Source organism: Erpetoichthys calabaricus, chromosome 2, assembly GCF_900747795.2.
Source record: "Erpetoichthys calabaricus chromosome 2, fErpCal1.3, whole genome shotgun sequence".
In the NCBI taxonomy this organism is placed as follows: Eukaryota; Metazoa; Chordata; class Cladistia; order Polypteriformes; family Polypteridae; genus Erpetoichthys; species Erpetoichthys calabaricus.
Window position 1 is genome coordinate 55,325,386 of NC_041395.2, and position 21,438 is coordinate 55,346,823.

A 21,438-nucleotide genomic window follows, 5' to 3' on the forward strand; every position below is an offset into this window, starting at 1 on the left:
TCATTTCAGTATCACTTTTGCCTCTTTGCACTTTTAAAGTTCTCACGTTTTGCTAAATTTCTTTCTTGTATATACTACAGTGATTTTATTCTGTGGGTCGGTTTCCATATTTCATACTTGTAAATCTGATTACTCTGTCAAGTGTCTTGTGTCAATACATGTTATTAGTGGAGTGATATAAAAAAGACTGAGTAATTGAGATATAATTTAAAAAGTTTAGAAACAAATGTTAAAATATTAAAATACATTCACAAGTTCATGTTTGAAAATCTGTAGTTATACATTTACTGTAAAATACTACATAGTACACGCATTACCTGTGATGCCATGGTGTAGCTGTGCTTGGCACTACTGTCTTGTATCTCCACAAGAGAGGATTTATATTGTGGACCTGGTCTCTGTATGTTAAAAGCTTGCACCTTATCTCTGCCTCAAGTTTGTCTTTGTTTTTTCCTCCTTTCATGAGGTACTCCTAGTTTCTTTACACACCCTAATAATGTGTGTGTTAAGTTATTTCAGACTCCAGACTAGCCAGTGTGAATGAATGTGTCCTGTGGGCCTGGTTGTTTCCTGCATTACCTTTTCTTGAGACATACTGTGGCCTCTTACGGCTCTATAACTAGACTAAATGGTTTGTAAATTGATAAAAGGATAAACAATATATTAATCTACTTATCCTTTCTCTTATTAAAATAGTTTCTTGGCAGCTTTAAAACACTGATCTGTGACATCAAACTGTAAGACAATTACACATCAGGACTGTTCTTCTCAGGGTCAATAATAGTAACAGCTAACATTAAGAAAAGTTGCTGCGGGCACCATTTTAAATAAAAGCAGTAAATTAAACTAGTTAATGAAAATAACTGTTAAAGAAACAAAGGGGATTAGTAAATTCTGTAACTTACACCACAAATGATGTATAACAGAACAGGGGACATAAGCATACATATAACCAACCGTATGTAGTATGAAAAGAAAAAACTTCAAAAGGCACTGTGAGGATATCAGGCATACTGAGAGCACTACAAAACATGTCAAGTCTACACTACTGGCATTTTATACGATATATACAAATGTAAAATCTTTTCACAGTTTTCAACTTTGATTAAATGCATTCATTTTTACAAAAAAGTAGTATACAAATGGTAGAATAAGGCTTCTATGTTTTAATGATTTTCTCTTACAATTTCTTACAAAGTTTTATTTTCTCCCCCATTTTATCTTTAGAACAAATCATTGACAATTTAAGACCATTAACATTTTTTTTTGCCAGTAATAAACCATGCTTTTGTATTTCCTATGTTGAATAAGGTCACTTTTCCTGTAAAAGTTAACTTCAGGTGATAATTAAACCGAACATCTTTAAAAGATAAGGCAACCTGCAAAACCACAACTCCTGTATAACAATTTTTTATTTTAAATAAGTAGGTTAATTGTCTCAAAAATAATCCTTATTAAGCTTCAAAAATCAGAAAAGGCATGATCTTGAATAACACCTAAAGTTGTTCTGTGCATTTTAGAAGATTAACATCTAGCATATCCTTTTAGTAATATAACAGTAATAAATGTTTGAATGTTTCAACAAAATAAAAATGAGCAATAACAAAAACAAATGTAAAATTCAGGCAAATATACACTGCAGTTCTACTAACATATACTAATATATAATATAAATATGTAAAATTCGAAAGGTAATTACAGATATTGAGAGAAACACACAGTTAAACCCATAAAGTAAATAAATAACAAATATCAATTCTCATATGGAATATGCTTACCAGATAAGTAGACTGTAGCCAGGAGAAATCTAGGCTGAAATCATTTGAGTTGACAAAAGTTCATATTAGCTTCCTAGAGGCAAGAAAAAAAAAAGGGAAAAAATGCAGTGATGTCATCAAATCTGCATAACCTATATTTGCCAAACTGCACCCTTTCTGTTCCACATGTGTCTACAGAAGATTACACAATGGAGGCATGTAGAAAAATGCTTTAAAATACAAATCTGCACACAGCCAAAAAAAAAAAAATCATATTAATTTCATATTTGTTTTGTTATGTTTAATGGTTCATTTAAATTACTTGAATCAACTATGACTGACTAAAACTAACATAACAGCAGGGATTTTTATTTATAATCTATTACATTTCTCTTGCATTTTCTTTATCCATTTCAGGAAAGCAATATTTTTCTATATTAATTTTATTTAGAAAAATCTGAATTAAAATCAGAAAACTTTATTAATCCTGAGGCATTAAGCATTAAGTATACAGATAACCGATGACAGCTCCGTCTGTCTAGTCACGCCACTAAACATTCATACTACTAGAAATAGTGTTTTTGTGCTGTACTCTTACTTTCTTTCAAAGTGTTTTGTAACTGTGTATTCTCAGAAATACACAATATGATTCACTAAAATTGACGAATATTATTAATGAGAATTCTTTTAACATAGTGTGAAATGAAGTGGAGGCCAAATGGATTCATTGGCAGAGGCCAACTGCAAGACAACTGTCTCCTCATTAGCATGTGTTTGTCTGTGGTCTGTGTTGGTCTGGTTAATTTCAGACCTTTGATGCAACAACTGAATATTTATGCAAAGAGAATATATCATATTTTCCACATCTCATTTTCAGATTCATACTTTTGAAACAAAAATATCACAGACGAAAAAAATTTATTTGAATAGGGCTTGAATAGTAATGCAAGGCACTATTTTTACAGATGCTGAGGATACATATAGTCATTTAAACAGCTCAAAATGATTGAAACAATATAACACCAAAACAAGAAGGATGCATGTTAACATCTTCTTGAACAAAGATATTAATATGTGGGTAACAGTGGGTTTTCTACAGCAAGGGCCACTGGGGCACAGCCCTACAGATGTTGAGCAAAATAAGATATAAGCTTCTCTTTTTAAGTTACTTTGTTATTAAAATGTTTATAACAACCCTTAACTTTGTCTTCTTAAGCACTTTTTTCAATTCTCCATCATATGCTCAATGTAATTTCTTATCTAAAAAACACTGCTTTTAATCATGTGTGAATTTGCCTACATGTGGGTGATGCAAGCTTGTTTACAGCAGAGGAATTAGCTCTACTGGCCCTATCGTGTTCCTGGTTCACCCCTGGATGTGTGTGCACATGTGCAACTTCAACTTTCAATTTAGTGATCAGGTTTGTAGGCTGCAGCCCCTTAATCAGCATAAAATATCACTGCATAAATTATTTATTTATTTTTAAACCACTTTTAGAACTTCTAGTTCAAACTTTTCCCAGTCAAGGCTAAGCAAAGCAAGCAAGAAAAAAAAAACATGAAAGTCCAGTTCCACTTGCTTTCTTAAGGCTATGTCACATTAGAGGATGTGTCTATCGATTTCCAGTCTTTGCCTTCATTTATATAATTTTACCTATTCAGAAGTAGTCACCAGCAAGCACCTAATGACTGAAATCAACTAGTCTGCGACAGGCTAGTTTAAAATCAAATAAGTTTGACTTTTTTCTTTGTGTGAAAGAGCTGAGAACCAATGCATAGAATGGAACGATGGGGAATAGGGAACATACGTGTTTTGAAATTCACAAAGAGAAGACAAGCTCAACTGTCTGATGTCTCATATTTTACGTATCATAACAAAATGGAAAAAATAAATAAAGGGCAGAGATTGCTGCTAAACTCTCTATACAGCTGCTGACACTTTATACAGCACTGGCTCTAACAGGTTGCATGCTATTGGCTGTCAGAAAAAAGGAGTGAGCAGGACTGTGCTGGAAGATCGATGCTCAGTCGGTAAATGTGACGTGGTGCAGAGACCAGATCATGAACTGTGACTGGCAAATCTGACATACTCCACAACACAAATTCATATAATTTGGCATCGGCTTTATAAACTGCCAGAGTAATATGAAAAAAAGGACATAAATATTAGCAGATGACGTTGCACTGATCATTATGTTGGGGATGAGTGGCATCTTGATTTTCACTCAATTTTTGCACAATTTCTCGTTGGTGGCCTTGTTCAGCAAACACTTTCCTGGAAATGTGCCTTGCAGCTAGCTTACACGAACATTTTTGTGACAGAAATGGTGCATGAACTTGCACATTTTTCTAGTCATTATTAAAAGAAGAACCTTTTTTTTGTAAGGTAACTTAACGTTAATATTAGAGAAGTATGCGCACTTTATATGGAAACTTAGGTTTATGCCACTGGTATACTGTATAGGTTCTTTCTTTCTCCTAGGATAACTCTTAAGACACATGAGATCTGAAGAGTTAATGGAATCAAATAGTAAAAGAAGATTTGTGCCCTTCTAACTTGTATGAAAGCTAGAGAGTTTCAGTTTAATGTTCAATTAGACTGAAATTAAATTAAAATTGTGTCAATGGAATTTAGCATAACAAATGCAATAGAAAATGAATATTATTTTATGGGGAGTGTAAAAATTATTTTTCCCAGAATGTTTACTGAACAGAAAAGACTCCTCTTAAGGTGTATTATGTCACCCAGATTATTGAAACTGCAGCTGTAGGCACACCTTAATCATTTAGAGTTTTGCAAGTCAAAACAAACTTTAGGATGATAACATTGTAGGTAGTTATCGCTTCCATACACCAGAAAGGCCTTTCCATAAAAATATATTAATCCTGATTTTAAAAAGTCAACAGAAAAAAAAATAAAATCACACAAAAAACTATATATATTTTTTACATAGTGTAAAAATATATAAAAAAATTGAAATTGAGTTACTGCAGCAAAGGAACCTCAAACCTGAAATCTCTTCATGTTATATCAGTCTTTAGAGCTCATTTTAAATTAATTCAAATACACATTAAACAAGTGGAAAAAGTACATTTTAATTCAATTTTGCTGAAATGTTACACATAAAGCATTGAAAATAAATGTTTTGGAAAGGGATGAATGTTAAATCACTATCAGTAATCACACATGATTCTCACATATATTATTTGACAAGCAAAGCTAACATTATTTGCCTGAATTTGTAAAATCTATTTTTCTTGATTTTTTTGGGGTGATCTAACCTATAAATATATCAGAGCAAATGGAGATTAGTATGTAAAATGAAACAAGCATTCAGAATCTTGAGTTATTATGGTGGATCCCAACTACTACTCTACAATTAAATCATCAGTAAGAGTACAGGAAAAAAGAAACTGGGCAAGAGTGAATTTTACAAAAGATGTTTTTCCTCAAACACAGAATCATAAATACATGCAATAAGTTACCGAGTAGTGTGTAGGAAAGTAGGTCTTTGGGCACCTTTTAAATGTTATTTATTTTTCAGCAGACAGGTAAACAGAGATTGACAAACTGTGATGGACTTAATGTCCTTGATTATTCCAAAGGGAGAGGTTTTTTTCTTCAATGTTTATTGTAACAGGCTTATACACAGTAAACTAAGAACATACTATACATTATGTGACTAGGGAGGTGCTGCATTAGTTAATACTGCTGTCTCAGGAATTCAGAATCCTGGAATTGAATCCCAATCCTGGTTGTAGTCTGTGAGAAGTTTACATGTTGTCCCAATGTCTGTGTGACTTTTTTTCCTCAGAAAAAAATAGTTTTATTCCCAAATCCCAAACACATGCATGCTAAGCTAATTGGCAATTTTAAATACAGTGGAACCTCGGTTCACGAACGTCTCGGCACACGTACAACTCGGTTTACGACCAAAAAGTTCGCCAAACTTTTGCCTCGGTTCACGACCAAACACTCGGTATACGAACAAGCCAGGTTCCCTTTCGGTTTGTTGATGTTCATTCTCTCCCTGTGCATTTCCTGTGCAGCAAGCGAGAGAGAGCGCGCGCGCGCGCACACGCACACACACACACACACACACACACACACACACACACAGGAACACGCGCGAGAGAGGCGTGTGCGCACACACACAGGAGCGCTCTAGACAGACACACTGTGAGCTGCAAAGCTGATCGCACCCCCAGAGAATACAGATGCCCCTGGGAAAACCCCTAAGAAACATGGACAGACTACCTTAACATTCCTCCTTTCCCTTCTTCCCGGCTCTGTCGCGTAATATGCCTCTCGTGCGGTGCTCCGCCTTCTTAAAAAGCCTGCATGGGCTTCTTTCAGTTTGTTAAATTGGTTGCTTGCTTCTCCTTCTTTCTCTCTCAGACAATCTGTGCTCCTGGCGGAGCTGTCATCTCTGACTTGTCATGGAGCACGTTTAAACTGTTGAAAAGAGACAAATGTTTGTTTGCAGTGCTTTGAATAAAGTTCCTTTTTTTCTACAACCTCCTGTGTCTCTGTGCAAATCTGTGACCCAAGCGTGACAACACACACAGGCGCTCCAGGCTCGCAAAAGAGAGACGCACGCACACACAGGCGGGGGAGAGAGAGGCGCGCGCTAGAGAGACACACACAGGTGCTCCAGGCTCGCAAAAGAGAGACGCACGCACACACACACAGAGCGATTGAGGGACGCATAAGTTAGAGAAGGCTTGTTTTTGTTTTCAGTTCTGTTTCCGGTGATCGGTTCGTAGCCTGCATTGTTGCAGTGTTACTTTTCTTGGTGGTTTATTAAATTACGGATTTTTCAAATGTTCCTTTTTTCCCCTGTGCTTAAAACTCATTAAAAAAAGTGTTTTTAGCGAGAGCGGTTCCTAGCACTATAGCGCGAACTATTGCAGTGTTAGTTTTCTCTGTTGTTAAAGGTTTTCTCAGTGTTATTCAATGTTTTTACATTTAGTTTACCATTACGCTGTGCATTCTATGGTATAATTAACTATATTTGTGCTTAAAAACTGAAAAAATGTATATATTTACATACAGTTTCTACGGTCTGGAACGGATTAATTGTATTTACATACAATCCTATGGGAGAAATTGCTTCGGTTCACGACCAACTCGGTTTACGACCAGAGTTGTGGAACGAATTATGGTCGTGAACCGAGGTTCCACTGTATTTATGTTATTTTTAAAAAAATTACATAATATACCTGAGCTTATCAAGTATGCTTTGATCTGATGAGATACCCGTTTTGGGATAGCTGCATGATTTTCCAAAATGCATTTGTTTTTTAAACATGGAATTTCCTGAAGAATTTTTTTTTTTTTTACCAAACCATAACCACTAATCTATGTTTTTTCCCTTTCCAAGGTTTCAAGAGAAATAAATCGCCACATTAACGGGTGTTTAAAAAAATCATCCTACTCAAAGAAACACCACATACAGATGATCAATACTCAATTGTTCTAAGGTTGAGATAATGTCTTTGCCTTACTGGGTCAAAGCCAGCACCCCACAGAGTCACCATTGAAGGTGCTCTACTTCGAGTTTACCAACAATACATGTTCCAGAATGGCACAAATACTGTCGAACAATTTTTTACACTGCTAAAACCACAATGACAAAACAAAAACATCAAATGTTCATAAGCTAGAGTTAAAATAAGCAACAGCACCAGTGTTTGTGAACATCAGTTACTAAGACTGCCATCAGCCACTTATAGCATAATGTCTGGTTTCTTGCTTTCACATTGTTACATGGCAGTCACTGCCAAGAAGCAGTTCAGAATTACACTATATACACATGACAAACAAAATACAAGCAAACATTAAAATATATATATCAAAACTGTCATGTGTGAATGGCACAGTATCACAGTACTGTATTCTAGTTGTTACCTCTGCTGCCTCGCACCTTTAGGGATGGGTTCAAATCCTGGAATTGCTAACTGCTATCTAGGATTTACTATTAGTTTACTACAATCTACAGTTTTCCTTGTGTCCCAAGGGTTTTCTGAATGAACTTCAATTTCTTCACGCTGCTAAAGAAATACTGTATGTTAGGGGGTGTGAATGAGCTGAGGGCGAGAATGGACAAGTCTTAATGGTTGAATCCAACATTGCACTCAACTCTGCTGTGATAGACTCAGACTCCCCTATAAGATCCTCTATAACAGTGGGTTAACAAAATGGTAAAAATGATGAATTCCTACTGTTGAGATAAACAGTAAAGTAAATAAATAGTAATCAATTCTAAGTCTCTGTAATGCTTATATATTCACACTGCAAAATTCTTAATATATGTGTGTTATGGACTTTGGAGGAAAAAAATACAAAATAAATGACACACAAAGCCAAAACAAAAAGACATTTCACAAATCCCCCTGTCGATTGTCTGCCCAGAACTCCCTCTGGAGACCTCAGACATCCCTGCCAGGAAACTGGCCTGTTTATAAGAAAAGAGTCAAAACATCTCTGCAGAGGAATCATTAGCAGTCTCCTGCTGCCATGGTAGGAAATGTAAAATATTTCTGCAATTCCTCACTGTCCTTCCATTATATTAATATCTCTTGAATTGGTCAAGGACTTCTCTGCACCTCCATCTGGGATTCCTTCTGGAGCAGGTTAAGAATGGCCTCCCATCCAGGATATGTTCCAGCACTTGCAGATACAGGTCCTGACCCCAAAATACCTTTAAAGTGTGTATAAGCCAAAAATTACTAAAAACACTTTCAACTTTGCCAAGTACTTTTGAAAAACAAAAAATTGCTTTCACTTTTAATCCAGATTTCACAGGAAAAGCCCACTTTCAGCTGTAAAGCCTGCTACCTTCTCTATTATATGATTCAAATGACATTGATGGGGCCTGTGAGTCTCTACTGGAAACAAGTTAAGAAGGACAACAGAAGGGAAGAGAGAGTTCTTAGTTTTTATTGTAACAATATATATTAGTATGGACATGTCTGTGGTGGTCTCCTTCAGTGATTGGATAGGAGGACAGTTAATTAAACAAATTTCTAGGAAACATCCATACATTTCTCATTTATAAACTGTAGTGGTTTGTCATCTTAAAGCACTGAAGGTATTTTTCCAGTTGCAGGTTGCACTGATAAAAACAGGACAGATCTGAATTTGAGGTTTAGAAGCTTGTGTAATTTTAAATCTATAAAAAGCCCTAATTTGTGTTTCAGCGATAAAGGGTGTACAATGCAGCAGAAAACTCATTCTGATTGGTCCTTCTTGTTCCTTTCTCTCCCTGATATCAATAATTTTTTTTCTTTTGAGTTGTTCCAGTATCTAAGCATCTTTTCCTACTGCCTCTGGAAGAGTCATCCATCATAATGAAAATGTTGGGTCACTGGGCATGCCAGCATGACACACTGAACTCCTTTTCCAGAAATGGCACGTCTATTGACAAATAAAGACATAAAACTTAAAAGAAGAATGAAAGCAGATTTCCTGACTCAAACATGCTAATGACTGTTGGAGTTGATGGAGAATGACAAGGATAGGAAGTGGACTACAGCTTAAGATGAAGTTTGTTAATGTGTAAGTGATGAAGGTTCTAAGGAAGGTATGAAAAAGATTAACATAATAAGCGGTATATGCATGATTATTATCAAATAGACCAGAATCAAAAGTTGACAGAAATGAGCCAAAGGAAAAAGGGAGTAACTAAAAAAAACATCAAAGGCAGGACAGGCAGGCAAAACAATTTGATGCATAGGATCACTCATGTTAATAATTCAAAGAGACTAAAATAAGATAAAGGCCGGAATCACTGTTGTCAAAGATTCAGTCAGAGATGACAAAAAAATGAACTACTTTTATTTTTACAGAGCTTGAAGAAGATAATTACAACATTAGTACGAAGAAAAGCAATAAGATAGTTCAAAGACAAAGATCTCCAAGAAAGAATAAATTAGAAGATTAGCATTAAAATTTAAGGCCTCCCAAAAGTTGTATCATCTAGTTAGGGATCCCCACTAAAATAAACCAAAAGCTGTGAAGTGAGTTGACATTTTGCTTATGCTCTTTGAGTCCTTTTAACTGTCATATGCTTCACAATCAGAAATGCCACCTTTCCAGTCACTCTGCCATAAACTCCTGATTGATGGACTGCTGCTGGAATGGTTGTCTTTCTGGCAAAATCTCCCATCTCAGCAGAGGAGTTCTGAAGCTCTTTTGAGTGACCATTGGGTGCTTGGTCACCTCCTTCTTTCCTGGTTACTTAGTTGGGTGGGATGGACTCTAATAAGAATCCTGGTGGTTACAAACATCTTACATTTCACAATTACTGATGCTACTGTGTTCTTGGGAATACTCAGTGCTTTAGAAACGGTTTCATACCCTTGCCCTAACCCTTGGACTTCGTGGCTTAGATTTTCTCTTGATATGCAGTGTGAATTATGGGACATTAAATAAACAGGTATGTACATTTCAAAACAATGTCCAGTAAATGAAATTTGCCCTAGGTAGACTGTAATCAGGTTGTAGACGCCTCTCAAGGATAAATAAAGCAAATAGGATACACCTGACCCTAATTTGCAGCGACACAGCAAAGGGTATAAATCTATACTAATTAATAAAAGGCAAAGCCCTCACTGACTCACTGACTGACTGACTCACTCATCACTAATTCTCCAACTTCCCGTGTAGGTGGAAGGCTGAAATTTGGCAGGCTCATTCCTTACAGCTTACTTACAAAAGTTAGGCAGGTTTCATTTCAAAATTCTACGTGTAATGGTCATAACTGGAACCTGTTTTTTGTCCATATACTCTAATGGAGGAGGCGGGGTCACGTATCGCGTCATCACGCCTCCTACGTAATCACTTGAACTAAAAACAAGGAAGAGATTTACAGCACGAGTCAAACGCGGGAACGAAGGTAAATGACGTTAATTTTTGAGTGTCTTTTAATACTGTGTAAGCATACATATTAACACATGTGCAATTAAACGTGTGCATTTACGGGGTGATTTCTCAGGCTTAAAAGCTCGCCTTTTAGTAAAAAGGTAAATGCTAACTGTTTTCATTCTGAAGGGCACAAACCACGTTGGATTTTGTAATGATAGTTGATTAGTAAGGTCTATTAAGGGATACTTACAGAATGATTAGTAATGCCTGTGAATGCCGATGCAAGTAGGAGAATGGGCGTGAACTAAAGAACGATTAGTAACTTGTACAGTAAATGTCTCTAAAGTCTGTCTATTAAAAAGTTATTATATCTTTCAATCCTGTGTATTGATTAAACTACGAACCTAACAAGATCACTACATGGTGTCAGAAGTGGCGGATTGGAAGAGGAATCTGAAGAAGAGGTTCAGCTTTTGAACGAGTCGCGTGTCTGTGAGTAACCCGAAAACGTGATCAGAAAGCGCTAAGACGTTCTAGCAAAAGAGAAAAAAAAATATGTAAGGATTACAGCCCCCACTAAATCTCCAGTTAAAGGGAAATGTAGCTGAAAATTGGAAAAGATTTAAACAGAGATTCGAGTTGTATCTTGCTGCGATTGAAGCAGATAGGAAAAGTGAAAAAATGAAAGCGTCTATGCTTCTACATGTAATTGGCGAAAAGGCGCTAGAGATGTATAACAATTTTCAGTTTGAAGAAGATGGAGACAATATGAAATTGAACAAAATAAGTTGAAAAATCCGAAACGTATTGCAACCCAAAGCGCAATGTGACGTTTGAGCGGCACAAGTTTTTTTACGTTTCCAGAAAAGCGGAGAAACAATACACCAGTATGTGACGGAATTGCGTAATAGGAGCTGTTCTAAGAAGAAACCGTCAAGACATCAAAGGACCAATAACCTCTAATCAGAACACTAACACCAGCAAAACAAATATTAACGAGAAAACAAGTATAAATCAGGAAAGAACATCTCAACTGCAAACACAATTAACCAGAATATCAAAATGTCAAGTAAAACCACCAGAACGACTCATTGAGACATGTTGAGGATTAAAGGAACATTTTCAATTAAGAAATGCTGAATTCCTTTAACAGTTGTGCTTTTTATACATAGTTTGAATGCTGGATGTATGCCTGAAATGTTCTGGATAGTTCAGTTGTTTGAAGTGATAAAGAATTAAACGTGTGCATTTACGGAGTGATTTCTCAGGCTTAAAAGCTCGCTTTTTATTAAAAAGGTAAATGCAAACTGTTTTCATTCTGAAGGGCACAAACCACATTAGATTTCAGCCGTTAAACGTGCAAAAATGTCGGTACACCAGATAAATAAGCGCAACATATCAGTTGTATTGTATGCTTACAATACATATAGAAATGTGTTAATCGTTAACTAATAGTATCGGATGGTGTTTTTCGACTCGCGCCTTGATTTAAACAATTGCATGTCTTGGTGGGTTTGCATAGCTTATTGTCAATATCTTTACACCTCTTTTTAAGACTTATTGACTGAAACGGGCTTTCATGAAAAAACTTAGGGCTTTGTTACAAGATACACCCTCCACAAGTTAAGGAAGTAAAAATAAAAGGTATATATTTCTGTTTTATTTAAACCTTTTAAGTTCGTATGCATAGCCCCATTTGGCTGTTTTAGGTTTTTTTTTTCTTCAGTAATATTTAATCTCCTTAAAGAAAAACAACATATGCATTTTACTTTTTTTGTATCTCTTTAGTAATATTTTAGTGTAAAAGGATAACGAGTATTTAAACCTTTTATGTTACTTTATAGTTATTTTGCACAATGTTGAAAAATTAATACGAAAGCTACATATTTTGGCAGCTGCTGCTTTAATTTTCAATGAAATGAAAAAAGCTCTCCAAGAGAAAACCTCAATGAAGAAGAAACAGTTTGCACTATCTAAAAAGGAGAAACCCTCATTTATAAAGGTTTGCTGCAGATGACTTAACTGAAAATAAATGAATAGTTCCTATGTGTATAATACATATTTATCTATTTGACTTATGCCTTTATTCCAACAACTTGCAACATCTAAGGTACAATTTGTTACATTACTTTTGTTTTTTGCAGCACAGGCAGGTGAAGTGACTTCCTCAGGGTCACACAGTGGTGTCAGTACCAGGATTTGAACTGACAAGCTCCGGGTTTGCTGAAATATTACTGAAGAATGAAAAAAAACGAAAACGGGCAAATGGGGCTATGCATACAAATGTTCATCCATCCATTATCCAACCCGCTATATCCTAAATACAGGAGCCAATCCCTGCCAACACAGGGCACAAGGCAGGAAACAAACCCCGGGCAAGGTGCCAGCCCACCGCAGGGCGCACACACCCACACACACCAGGGACAATTTAGAATCGCCAATGCACCTAACCTGCATGTCTTTGGACTGTGGGAGGAAACCAGAGTACCCGGAGGAAACCCAGACAGACACGGGGAGAACATTTAAACTCCACGCAGGGAAGCGAACTCGGGTCTTTTCAGCCAGAAAATCTAATATAAAATGATGTTTTTTGATGCATTATTTAGCACTGTTATAAAACTATTTATGCGACACATCTTCAAAATGTTTTAAGTAATAATTAGGGATTTGAGGGAAAAAAAACACTTGTAATATCTAACAAATTAAATAACATAATCCTTTACTAAAGCAGGAAGTGTACTCAATACAGTGTTATACTAGGCTTTGTTCTGTTAAAAATGACGCCTCAAGGTATAAACTGGAAGGGGAAACAGGGAACTTTAATTATGTTAGCATATGAAAATGCTGCCGCAGTTTGCTGGCTGATAACAGTACAATTGTCCTCAACATTTGTAGGACTGGAGTTCCACAGTGGTAAAGAATAGTATATTTGTAACCTCCAATTAATTTTGAGTGAGTGAACATTATGCGAGTATTCCTCTCAAATCAAGAGGCTGAGGAAAAATAAAGAAACATTAATGGCTTTATACAATCGGTGACCACTAATGCACAACAGTCTTCTTTAATTATCTTTTTAATAAATGTAAATTTACAAAGTGACTAAATGAAAATTCTAAATACTTTGTTTTTTTTTTTTTTTTATAAAACAAGTGTTAACACAATGCAGAGAAATACAGTCCATTTTGTGCACAAATGAGCAAAAAGTTTATATTACATATGTGCAAAGTTTAAATTATAATGTACTGGGGACAAATAAAGTTCCATCATCATCTTTTATAAAGTATTGAAACAAACACAAGACTTTAAAATAATGTGTTATTACTGAGCAGACAGTGCTCTTTTTTAGGAGTAGCTATATAGGTTATAAGCCAATTAAAAAAATTACAGGCATTTATGTGCAAATCTGTATATGTGCCCTGGCCCTGTATATGTTCTCCTTTTTAAAAAAATGAGGAGCACCACTTTAGTCTGCCAATTCCAAAGCACTGTCTCCATCTTCACCACAACACTGAAGAGTCACGATTGTCAAAACACAGCACAGTGTACAGGTCTGTATTTCTAGGTCTCATCCACATCCACACAGTCTTGACCGTACAGAGTATACTAATCACCACAGAAATGGGCCCATCGCTATCCAATGACTCTGGCACTGGCTCCTTAAAGGCTGGTATGTCCACTGTAATCAAGAGTTTCTCAGAGTGCTCCTTTGACCTTTCAAAAATATTACCAGTTGGGTTTACAGATTCCACGTTTTTGTTGACAACAGCCAGGTGACATACCGCCTATACTTCCTGTAAGAGCCATTTTCCTTGTTCCATAAGATTCATGAATGTTTATTAGATGACAATGCATAAACTATGGAAGGTTCCTATAATCCCCGTGAATAGGATCATTTTGGTATGTTCTTGCCATTTCTAATAGCTTGGAGTAAACATTATTCTTCAGTTAGTTAGTGTCAGCCTTGCCTTGTATAAGGTGTAGAGGCATACGGTTTTTAACCGTGACCGCACGTTATCGTGCCTGGGCACTTGCCTATGTGCCAACCGGCTTACGAGCCTTTAAGTAGAAAGAACAAATTAAGAACCTTTAAGTAGGAAAGAAGAAATTAAGAACCTTTAAGTATAAAAATACTAAAGTCTTTCAAGAAAAGCTAAGTTTATAGAAGATTCATTTTTCCCTTTTTTTTGCCTTTTATTCTACGTGTGTAACTATTTTTTCTTTTATTCTTGTTTGGATTATTCGCTTTTAACTTTCACTAAAAACCTTTAAAACGAACTCTTGGACTCTGTGAATTCTTTTGACACGTGTCTTACCCGTGCCTGATGACACCTTATATTTTTGCAGCTACACTTCCATATAAAAGTTTCCCAGAACCTCTTTGAATCCATCACAAAGTCACTCTCCATAGATTTTCCAAAATGCACCCACACAAAGGTTTTTGTTTTGGCCATTGATGTAGCTACTGCCTTTTTGCCCTTTCTAGCATTAGAAGGAAGGTCTCTTTCTTGAATTTGACAGTGTCCCTTACCATGTCTCTCCACCAATGGTTCATAGGTGTCACAAGAAATCTTCTGGACACAGGTCTTTGTAGGTTTCTCTAGTCCTGGTGCCTTGAACATGGTTCATACAGGCTCTGCTCCAGTACCTTTCAAGTTGAGAGGATAAGCTTTTCCAGACGTGAGAGTTAAATTTATCCCAAACAGAGGCATTCATAAGTCATGACAACAAATCATCATTACCCATTTGGATTTTCAAAGTCAGTCTATCGCTCCATTCACCTGCGGCAGTTCCTCACCAAGTGGATATCAATTCACAGCTCAACACCTCTTTACCCAAGAGTCTAGAATACACAGCCTCTTATGAGACAATACGCTCGATCACTGGTCATTAATTTACATGTTGCAATGAACATGCTGCTTTTTCTCTTTCACATTAATTTGGCAATTCCACATCAGTTACATTTGCTCTCCTTAAAATTTTTGCTGCAGCTTCTCTTTCTACTCTTGCCAAGTTGTTAACCTCAACACAATGCTTTTAAATGCATATTTATTTATTTCATATCATTCATTGTTTAAATATGCATAATGGGTCAATAGAAGTACTAATTCGAAATACTAATTTGAATTTCAGTAAAACTGGTTTTACATGGAAGCAGGCTTCGTTTAATTGTGACAGATTGATAGAAATCAAGTTCTATTATATCATTTTTTATCGTTTAATTTTCACAATATTTAGGTGATTTCATTTTGTCACCATTTTGTCCCAATTGTTAATGGCAATGCTGGCCATTGTAATTTCATGAAAGAAGTTGTCATTGTTTGACATCATAGCCCACTTCCTATTTAAAATGGCAGCTTGTTGCTCCAGGTACCCCAAGCTTTTGGATATTGACCTAATCTTTGAAAATTTTCTTGACAACTTCTATGTTACAGACCCAAATTTTTTTAATTTGCTGTTTATACTCTGGTCTTGTATTTTGAACAATTCCGGTTAGCATTTTCTTCATAATATACTTACGACATCTTGATTACAAATCCTTCTGTACCTACTGATTAAAACAATCTTTTTACCAGAAAATGCCCAATGTGCGCATTTAAGAAGCATATTTTTTCACCTAGGCACAAAAACTATATTGCTGGTATCTAAAAGGACCAGTTGAAGATTACCATGGTGTTTGACAAACTGGAAAATAGAAATACAGCCCAACAAAAAACAAAACCTTTATCTCAAAATTAAGGCTGTGACTGCAAAATTAGCTTATCTTGATTGTAACTCTCATAGAAATAATATTCCCATAGAATTAGAAATAGTGCAGAAGACAGACACCTGATTATTTTTATTAAAAAGCTATGGCCAACAACCCTCTCTAAACTGCGTAAGTTTTTTTTTTCCGTCATTTAAAAACATACACACTAGTTTCAAAATTATAATGACAGGCAGGCTGTCTCACAGTAAGATAGGAAATAGACCAACCTAAGCTTTGAACTTCAAAGAGATCACATACTTCTCAACTTCAGTCAACTGACATCTGTCATCAGGAATGTCAGGTCTCCAATCATAAGGAGAGCTTAGTCTTTCTTATTGTTTCCTGACTCTCATAATGTGTCTCATGGAGCAGAGAATGCGATTTAATGATGACACCATCTTTTCTCTTTTTCATCCCATAATCCTCCATGCCCTTTCTACTTAACTTAATAAAATGAGCTCCTTCCCAGTCCACCTTGGCAGTGATCTCATCAGACCTGCCTCTACTGCAAAGAATCTTGGTGTCATTTTTGATTCCTCCCTTTCTTATTCCGCCCACATAAATCACATTAAGAAACTTTCTTACTTTCACCTCTGTAACATATCCATGTTCGCTCCTTCCTCTCCTTTTCAAATGCTGAGAAACTTGTCCATGCTTTTATCACATCCCGCATCGATTATGTAATTCCCTACTGGCAGGTGTCCCTTATAATCTTATATCACAGTTCCAGTTGATTCAAAACTTGGCTGCAAGAGTCCTTACACGAACCAGCAGCAGTGAACACATAACACCCATCTTGCTTCACCTTCACTGGCTCCCTGTATCTTACAGAATCAAATACAAAATTCTACTAATAACCTACAATGCCTTAAACGACCCTGCACCAAACTACATCAGTGACCTTCTCCATCACTATGTGCCTGTCCGCCCACTAAGGTCCTCTGATTCTGGTAATCTTGTTGTACCCCACACTAATCTACACTCCATGGGTGACAAGGCCTTCAGCTGTATAGCGCCCAGACTCTGGAATGACCTACCAAAATTAATTAGATCAGCTGACTCCATGAATTCTTTTAAAAAACAACTCAAAACTCATCTGTTCAGGAAGGCTTTTAGCTGTACTTGACTTTATTACCTTCTCTCAGTTTACCTCTAGATGCTCATGTAACCTGTGTGTGTGTGTGCTATGCCATCAATTATGTTGTCTGTTAGTAAATATTGAGAAAAACCTATCTTACTCTTCTTTATTTATTTGGTTTAGTACAATGCTATATACTGTATACCCTGCCGTTCTTTCTTAAACTCCGTGAAGTGCCTTGAGCATAGCAAGGGAGCTATATAAATAAAATATATTATTATTAACCAGGTCTGTGTGGATCTAATGGTGAACTTTATTCCACTAATTATTTATTTTGTTTCATATATATCACCCCAGTGGAAGTCTTAAGGTTTTCTGAGTAACCGGGAGTTGTCAGATGCTGAGGACCGGATGCTTCGATTCTGTTCAATGACTCCTGAGAAGGCCCACTATCACGTGAGAAAAACATGACGACAACCTACATGTGAAAATGGCTCACACGGTGGTAATGCTACAGCTGAAGAAGCACAAATTGTAATAATCACCAAAAAAAAGTACAGGCCATGCCTGGAAATGCCTTGCCTTCAAGGCAGATGCTGAGGAACATTGTTGATTCTGAAATATCTGTGAACCATGGAAAATTAGCCATGCCAAAATGGTATTCAATCCACTGTGTTTGCAATGCATATTTATTTCATGCATTGCTTTAACAAAAAAGAAATCCATGAAATGAGTCATTGCTTTTTAATATGGTACACAATATCTGGGATAATTTGAAATGCAATAGGAAGACGTGTTCAGTGTTTGATCTAATGGACCTGAATTAAACTGTAACATTTTTTGACTAAAAGTAAAGCAAAGTCATTACATATCAGTGCATTCAGCGCACTGCATTGCTTTCTACTATTGTTTTGTTTTTAATGATGACATAAAAAAAATCTGCCAAAATTAAATGCACAGCATAAGTGTATTTTATATAGATTACATTTAATTTTACCACATATAAAAACCTATCCTAAATAGTACCTCTGATCAATAGAAACTAAAGGAAGAAACACATCAAATCTAGCAAAAAACCAATAAAGAGTTAACTTCAATTCATACAAGGAATTCAAGTTGGTGACTTTCAATTTATATTATTAAAACCTAGCATTATAATGTTTTGTGTTCTTATCCCAAAATACACGTGTTGCCTTTTTTTTGCTTGAGATGACTATTTATTGCTTTATAGGCAACTATGCTACATATATTTGATATGGAAATGTGTTAAATTATGTTACTTATATCGGCTGTAGCTTGTTAAAGCATTCATAATAGTGACTCAGGTTTTCATAAAATGTAACGGTAGTCAGTAACTTGACTTCTGTTTTCACTCTGAGTTTATAAAAATGATGAACCTATAAATTTATAAAAGAAGTAAAATTACACTTTTGAATAAGTAGATATATAATTTAACAGATTTCTCTTGGAATTTTTAAAATATCTTCCTAATAACGTAAGTTATGTCATTACAAAGTCTCACACAACATGCTCATGGTTGTTATTGTGGCCATTCGTAAAATAATCAGCTATCATGTCTGCCAGTTCACACTCACTATGTTGATGTTACTGGTTTTGTGTTTGTTCGTCTAACAGACAACATTTTCACTGTTATTTTAAGACTTCAAAAATAATTTGACTGTGAATGTGAGGCTGGATCCTGCATGTTTCTCTCACACAAATACTTTGCAAATGTCAGAATGTAGAAAAGTCCTGAATTTTAAAGACACCATATTAAGCTCTTCAGTGTTTAAACTGACAAACTACTAAAGATGACATAACTTGTTTGGAACTAGAACAATACAGGATGTTTTCAACAGCAGCAGCACTTGTTGGAGACTTAGTGACAGACTGAACAAACAGTAGAAGATATCACAAAGTTGCTCATATCAGGCATTAAGTTCTCGAGGACTAACTGTGACTATTTCCATGGCTTCTCCTCACTTGATCAACTGAATATAGACAGCCCACACTAATGGTCAATAATGGAATCATCATTGGCCATACCAGTTAAACAGGTAAGAGTAAAATACTTAGAGAGTCGGTGCTATAATAGAGACTAGCCATTGGAAGAAGGTGGCAATAGGAAGTAAAAATCTATTTAAAAAATTGGTTAAGATCGTTGGCTTTGTCCACATCAGTTCAGAGCATTAGCTTTGTTCACTTTCCCGTCCAACAACTGAGCCCTGGATTTCTTGAATAGAGTATTGTGCTCAGTATGTTATTACTTTGTTTTCTATTTTAGCTCTGTAAGCTTCCTTCCCCTCAGTTAGTTTTTTCATCAGAACTTTCTATGTTTGCACAGACTTCAGTAGGTCTTTGTTATCAGATATGAAAGCCCTGTTCTTATAATTCAGGAAATATTTGAGCTCTTTACTAGTCCAGAGCGTGATGTAATCAGTGATGCAGTGACTCTCAATACTGTCCCCATGAGATTCACATATCATTTCTCAGCCTATCCTTTGAAAGCAGTCATTCAAAGCCATTTTAGTCTCACTGTCCTAACAGTAATTATTGTAATCTAATGACAGGGTTGTAGGTGGGAGTAACATGGATCAGACTGCTGCCAAATATGCCATTGGGGCCACAGGTTTACATTTACAGGCATCATTAACATTTGAATAAAGTAGGTCTAGCTTGTTCTGTCCAAGAGATAAACATGACACATGCATCTTCTCATATTTTTTTCTAGCCTTTCTATATTCATTTTGCTTACTTTGGATTTTTTTGACAAAGAGAACTTATTTTCACAAAGTACAAAATTGTTTAAATGCTGTTTAAAAATGTTATTATTTTACTACAATGCCATGATTGTTTGTCATGGGTGCCTCCATTTAGTGAACTATTTAGTTTATGGATGCTATGGCTTAGTCCTGGGCGGTATGACCAAAATTCTATATCAAGGTATTTTTCAAAATCATACCGGTTTCACGGTATTGGACGGTATTTTTTTTCCCATGCATGAGTGGATGTTAACCACATTTTCCACTGTAACTACTGACTAAGAATAACCTATTCCACTGTCATGAGAATTGTACATTGTACAAAAAAACATTTTAATGTGCACACAAGTATCAATACAGGTTTGCATGGCCCCATAAAGTTTTCAAGGGGGTGGCACTTATGAAGAGAAGGAATCACATTGCATGACAGTTGCAGTCAAGATATAGAACTTTTTTATTGAACAAATTTTGCAAACAACTTAAACTAAAATTTTGACAACATATTTTCAACCATCCAAAGAGGCATTTAGACTTAGTAAAATATCCAGAGGTGCTTGTCAAAAGTTGTACTGCACTGAACACGTCTTAGAAAAGGAATAAATAGTAAATATTTTTTGTAAACCAACTACACTTTTTGTTAATGTTAACAATCTCTGTCCACTGACACGTTAAAGTGACTTTTTAAACAACTTTACCATCATTAAACTGCATAATATTTAAACTAATAAATAATAACAATAAAATAAATAATTGTGCAACTTCTAGTAATAATACTATTACTTCAAGCCCAGGTGCATCACATAGTACAGTATTCACCAAATAACAATAAAACAAAATTAAACAAGTGCAACTTGTTGATGACATCTTTACCAACTGAAGCATCATTAAGGCAAACTGCATTAATATGGACCTTGCTTCAAGCTAAGCTATATACATAAATAATAAAACTGCAACTTGCATATAGAATGCTATTTGTGGTATAGCCCTACGGAAGCATATTAGGGCCACGGTGAAGAAAAAAAAAATACGGACACGGAAGAAAAAAAAAAAAAAACTATATGTCGAGAATAAAGTCGACATGTTGACTTTATTCTCATAATTTATTTTGTAATTAACTCTTGGAGGGCTGAATATTTTTTCCAAAAACAGTTTTCTGAAAAGTAATGGCTTCACGCAGAAATCAAAATAAAACATCTGTTGCTGCAGGTTGTGGCTGCCAGCTTGCC

At 35.7% G+C, this 21,438-nt stretch overlaps 1 protein-coding gene across 1 annotated transcript in view; it reads right to left on the reverse strand.

Moving 5' to 3' along the window:
* Nucleotides 1-21,438, reverse strand: part of shank2b (SH3 and multiple ankyrin repeat domains 2b) — a 971,122-nt gene that overhangs the window by 837,663 nt on the left and 112,021 nt on the right. The window contains exon 3 of the mRNA XM_028793812.2: nt 1,779-1,851. The gene's annotated coding sequence lies outside the window, so the exon portion shown is untranslated. The remainder of the gene's footprint in view (nt 1-1,778; nt 1,852-21,438) is intronic.